Source organism: Urocampus carinirostris, chromosome 18 (genome assembly GCF_059441175.1).
Source record: "Urocampus carinirostris isolate Australia breed hairy pipefish chromosome 18, RoL_Ucar_1.0, whole genome shotgun sequence".
Lineage (NCBI taxonomy): Eukaryota > Metazoa > Chordata > Actinopteri > Syngnathiformes > Syngnathidae > Urocampus > Urocampus carinirostris.
In genome coordinates this window covers 22,653,387-22,659,805 of record NC_142366.1, presented here as the reverse complement: position 1 = coordinate 22,659,805, position 6,419 = coordinate 22,653,387, and positions in this window count along the sequence as shown.

The following is a 6,419-nucleotide window of genomic DNA, read 5'->3' as shown; positions in this document are numbered from 1 at the left end:
CCCGTCGGTCTTGCTTTTTGCACTTGTTTTTCCACCCGCCCGTTCCTAATCTCTTGTTTGTCTCCGGCTACGACCTGTTTTTTGACCCCGACCACGTTCGCTCTCCTGTCCCGGCTTACAACTCATTTTTGATCCCAACCACGTTTTTGCTCTCTTGTCCCTGCTATCAACCTGTTTTTCCAGTCCTCAACACCGCCATCTTCCGCTCCGGAGGATCCACTTCCGTTTTTCGGAACACGATCCGATTGTGTGAGCGGCTTGCCTCCCGCGTATAGTGAGCACCGGATCGCAGGCGCTGCCCTTCCTCTTTCCATCAATAAAATTTTGGTTAACGCTATGCATTTGGGTCCTGATTCCGTTCTGGTCAGGACAATTAGCGTATTTCAAGCTTCAAACTAATAAATGTCTATAATATAATATAATATAATATAATATAATATAATACTGCCCGATGATTGCTGGGATGGGCTCCAGCACCCCCGTGACCCTACTGAGGATAAGCGGTGCAGCTAATGAGATGAGATGAGATAATATAATATAATGTAATATAATATAATATAATATAATATAATATAATATAATATAATATAATATAATATAATATAATATAATATAATATAATATAATATAGGGCAGCACGGCGGCGCAGTGGTTAGCGCTTGTGCGGCACAGTTCATGTCATGGGAACCTGTCGTGGATTCAAATCCAGCTCCAGACTTCCTGTGCGGAGTTTGTATGTTCTCCCCGTGCTTGCGTGGGTTTCCTCCGGGCACTCTGGTTTCCTCCCACGTTCCAAAGACATGCATTTCAGGTGAATTGGCCGGTCCAAATTGTCCCTAGGTGCGAATGAGCGAATGAGTTGTCTGTCCCTGTGTGCCCTGCGATTGGCTGGCAACCAGTTCAGGGTGTCCCCTGCCCACTGCCCGGAGATGGCTGGGATGGGCTCCAGCCCCCCCGCGACCCTAATGAGGATAAGCGGTACGGCTAATGAGATGAGATGAGATAATATGATATAATATAATATGATATAATATAATATAATATAATATAATATGATATAATATAATATAATATGATATAATATAATATAATAAAATATAATATAATATAATATAATATGATATAATATAATAAAATATAATATAATATAATATGATATAATATAATATAATATAATATAATATAATATAATATAATATAATATAATATAATATAATATAATATAATAATAGATTTTGTCTAGGAATCCAGAATCAGGACCATAAACCTAATGTATCCAACATTTCATATTGTGCTAAAAAATAAAAGTAAATGATATGTTGACATTGCAAAATGATCGCCCCCCTTTCAATTAACCCGTATAAACGCCTGGTTCCCAGATATTTGATAAACAAACGAGTCTCCGTACGGTGTCTCCAGTCACTAAAATGCCAAATATACTACAATTGTTAACCTTAAACTCTTGGAATTCAAGATTTAATGATCATTATCCTCAGTAGTCAAGTCAAGTCAAGTCATGTGTATTGTGTATAGCCTTTAATCACAAATAGTCTCAAAGAACCGCACAGACCACAGATTATTGCAAACCACACTTATTACAGCCTCCCCTGATCTAGAACCTACACGAGGGCAAGGAAAAACTCAAAAACCTCAACATGAGGAAAACGAAGAAACCTTGAGAAAGGACCACACCTAAGGGTAATCCCCCTTCCAGGATGACCAGGCTGTAATGGATGTTGCATCGAAAAACAATACAAACAGAAATAAATGAAAAATATTTAAAGTATGATATAAAAAAAATAAATAAATAAAAGGTTGCAATGGATCACATAGGCTTTTTTTACATAGACTTATAAAGTTGTCCCGGGCAAAATCATTTACCGGTAGAAACCAAAGATTTGCAGCCCGACCTCCCAGGAAGCTCGAAGCTGCAGCTGGCCCGCCTTGTGGAAAAACTGGGAAGTAAAACGGAGCGGAGAGAGGATTTTTAATTAAAGGGAAAAATCCCGGATAAGCGGGAGGAAATCTGAAGGCGATACCTGGGGACCCTTGCAAAACAGTGACTGAGCATTCCCCGCATAATGAGAGCGGGCCCTTAAATGACCCGCAAATTAAAAAAAGATGACAACGTAAACCATTCAAAGGAGACTGCAAGGGAATTCCACCTTCATTATATTGGAAGAAGAGATGTCAGGAGTTCAATGCCTTGCTCGAGGGTGCTTCAACTGTTCTCAGGAAGTGAAGACCCCATGCTCTTACCACTATGCAATTTACATATTTTTTCAGCAAGTAGTTGGATGAGGAAGTCCTCTCCAGGCTCTACCTCCCTGAAATAAACGGTCCTTATTTATTTTTTGAGATTTTATTTTTAGATACAGTGGAACCTCGGTTTTCGAACGCCTCTCAAATCGGAGTCCGACCAAAAATTTCGAGAAATTCTTGCTTCGAGTTCGAACGCTTCACATCGCACTTTTTTACTCCTTTTAATTTCCTCAGGTGCAATTGCACCTCCAATACACTAGGGGGCGGCCGAAATTAAACAAGTGTGTAGCAAATGGGCCGAGTTACAGAATTTTACCACACCGATGAATCTGCAGCCACCAGACTCATCGTGACTTTAATGACACTGTCATGAACCACTTCCGAAAAGTGCTAAAAAGAAGTCAGAAGCAGGTGTCATTGGATGGATGTTTTAAGAGAAAAGAACATCCTGTAGCCGAGTCATCCGTAGCAAAGAGATTTGAACGTGTGAGCACCCCTCAGACAGAAAAGCTCCCCGAAGTTTTTATGGAAGGGGACTCTCCTTCCAAACAATCATTTTCCTTACTCCTCCATCCCTCTCACCGTCCATCTGCGCCTTCTGCTGACCACCACAGAGGTAAAAAATCCTATCCATAATTCTTTTCTTTATCCTTTTTTTTATTTTTACACGTTCATGTTAGCATAATCTTCCGTAAGAAAGATTACGCTAACGCAAACGTACGATTAGCCTGGGTTACATTTATGTTATTTGTGTCTTAAAGGTAAACAAAGGTAAACATTCAGGGTGTTGGAACGGATTAAAACGATTTACATTATTTGTAATGGGAAAAATGATTTCGGCGTTCGAACAAATCGCTTTTCGAGCAGGGTTCTGGAACGGATTATGGTCGAGAACCGAGGTTCCACGGTATTGTTTCTGTGGTGTGTTCACATACACTTTTCATAATCTGAATTGTTATCGACAACCGGCCCTTGATGTTGCTGTAAGTTAGAATTTTGTATTGTGTGCACCTTTATCCGAGTAGAGGACAGTACTGTAGTGCTTCTTTCCTCCACTACCGGCGTGTGGCGCTGTGAGAGCTCACCCTGTGAGAGCTCACGGCGCAGTGGTTAGCGCGTGTGCGGCACAGTTCTACGGTCTTGGGAACCTCCTGTGTGGGTTCAAATCCAGCTACCGGTCTTCCTGTGAGGAGTTTGTATGTTCTCCCCGTGCTTGCGTGGGTTTCCTCCGGGCACTCCGGTTTCCTCCCACATTCCAAAGACATGCATTTCAGGCGAATTGGCCGGTCCAAATTGTCCCTAGGTGTGAATGAGCGAGCGAGTTGTCTGTCCCTGTGTTCCCTGCGATTGGCTGGCAACTAGTTCAGGGTGTCCCCTGCCCACTGCCTGATGATTGCTCGGATGGGCTCCAGCCCCCCCGCGACCCTACTGATTATAAGCGGTGCAGCTAACGAGATGAGACCAGACAATCCATACTCCCGAAACACTGACAACTCCAAGAATCTGAATCCAATCTTCTATCGGCCGGGCGACGCCGGTCTATTTCGCATACGTGTTGTAAGACATAAGTGCACGTCAGTCAAAAAGCTTGTTTATAGATACGTAATTCTATGGAGCATGTACATTTCCATATGTTCTGTGTCAGCGAGGCAAATGTTACAATTTCACAAAGAGCATATCGGTCGGCAGGGTTGGGTAGGGTTACTTTAACTGGATTACTTTCAATTACTTTTGGATGACTCTAGTACCAAATATGCTAATAAAAGACAAAATAAACGAAATATGAATAAAATGATGACTCACAACACGTGGTAAGCTTTCTCTCCTGGCTTTGATCTATTTGATCTCCGTCAAAACTAACATAAAATGCGACAGAAACAAAATGGAAATAAATCCAAACAGCTTGCCAACATCATTTTTGCCGTTCCATGTATTCCGTTACTCCCCAAGCCTGCACAAAATGTAGTCATTTTATTCATATTTAGTTTCTTTTGTCTTTTTAGCATATTTGGTATTGGAGTAATCCAAAAGTAATTGAAAGTAATCCAGTTAAAGTAACCCTACCCAACCCTGTCGGTCGGTTTCGGCATTTGTCCGGCACGCCTGCAAATGAGCCCTTCAGGATAGGATGAGGAATCTTTCATATTACGGCTAATGTTGACAAATGAGACTAGCTGATAGGCGCCTAGCTATGCCAGGCTATTATAATGTGATCTCCTCCTAAACAAGCTAAAAAGTCACATCCAGAGTTTAATCTGAAGAAAAATTGACCAGGCGCAGATGAGTATCGAAGCGATATCAGGCCCAATTTGTCAAACTCATTTTAACTCGAACAAACATTCTGTCGGGGGCCGGGCTAGTAGATTAAAGAGAAAGAAAAAGAGAGATAAAGAAATTAGAGAAAGAGGGAGGGAAAAGGACAGAGGGCGGGACAAAGAAAGAAAAGGAGAGAGAGGAAGAGAGCGGGAGAAACAAAAGAGATAAAAAGAGAAGTCATGAGAGAGGGGGAAAGAAAGGGAGAGGAAGAAAGAAATTGAAAGAGAAATAGAAAGACAGAAAGAGAGAAAAGAGAAATGAGCGCTGAATTTAGGCTCCTCCGCCTCTCAACAGGGTGCCTCAGGAAGAAACCAAGCTACAAAAGCTCATTGTGACCAAAAATCTCAATTCCTCTTGATTTTTTTTATCCAATCCTTGCAAGATTCTTGTGTACCTGTATTAGTATCACATGTTTTGACCTTTGAGTTTAAAAAAAAAATACACGTTTTTATGGTACTTCGTCAATCGCAGAGCGCGCGAGAAAAGCCAGTTCTGACCCGAACCCAAACGTGATGATTGACGTTTTAGGTTGTGCTATGGCAGGGGTGTCAAACTCATTTTAACTCTGGGGCCACATGATAGAACCAACATTCTGTCGGGGGCCGGGCGAGTAGATTAAAGAGAAAGAAAAAGAGAGATAAAGAAATAAGAGAAAGAGGGAGGGAAAAGGACAGAGGGCGGGACAAAGAAAGAAAAGGAGAGAGAGGGAGAGAGAGGGGGAAACAAAAGACATAAAAGGTCATGAGAGAGGGGAAAAAGACAGGAGGAGGAAGAAAGAAATCCAAAGAGAAATAGAAAGACAGAGGGCGAGAAAAGAGAAAAGAAAGTGTGAATGGTATGAAGAGAGAAAGAGAAAAGAGAAAAAAGGAAAAAAGGAGGTTAGAGCAAAAGAGGTTAAAAGACACAGAGAGGGAAAGAGCAACAAAGAAAGAGAAAAAGAGACACAGAGAGTGAAAAAGATAGAGACAGTGTGGGAGAAAAGGGGTGGAAAAGAAAGAGATAGATAGATAGAGAGAGAGAGAGAGAGAGAGAGAGAGAGAGAGAGAGAGAGAGAGAGAGAGAGAGAGAGAGAGAGAGAGAGAGAGAGAGAGAAAAAAATAAATACAAGTACAGTGACTTTGTGAGAGGCACCTTTCTTTGGCAACATCAAGTTGACATATTTCAACCTGCAGCTTGTTTTTCTCTTGCGCTTCTCTGAGTGTTGTCTCGCGGACCGGATTCAATCCATTAGCAGGCCTGATCTGGCCCGCGGGCCGCCTGTTTGACACCTGTGCTTTAAAGGCATAATTTTTGTATCGAAATTATGAATGGGTATCGGCATTTAGTTTCAGTGAATACCAACATTCAAACGAACCTTATGTAGCTTTTGTTTCCTAGAATGGCGTTTCTTAACCATTAGTGTACCGTGACAACTCATCTAGCATGCTGCAGGAAATTGGACAATTTCATCTTTGCGACCAAAAAACACGCCATTTAAAAATCTCATTTCCAAGAATTTTTTAAAACAATATTTTAAAAAACACAATTTTTATTTTATATTATATGTATTTTATAGATTTATATTTTGCATATACAGTAGTTTCCTTTGTTTCTTAATTTCCATGCACCTTCCTTTCTTCCTTCCTTCCTTCCTTACCTACTTCCTTTTATTCACTCCTTCCTTCCTTCCTTCCTTCCTGCCTTTCTTCCTTCCTTCCTTCCTTCCTTCCTTCCTTCCTTCCTTCCTTCCTTAATTCCTTCCTTCCTTCCTTCCTTTCTTCCTTCCTTCCTTCCTTACCTACTTCCTTCCTTCACTCCTTCCTTCCTTCCTTCCTTAATGTCTTTCTTCCTTCCTTCCTTCC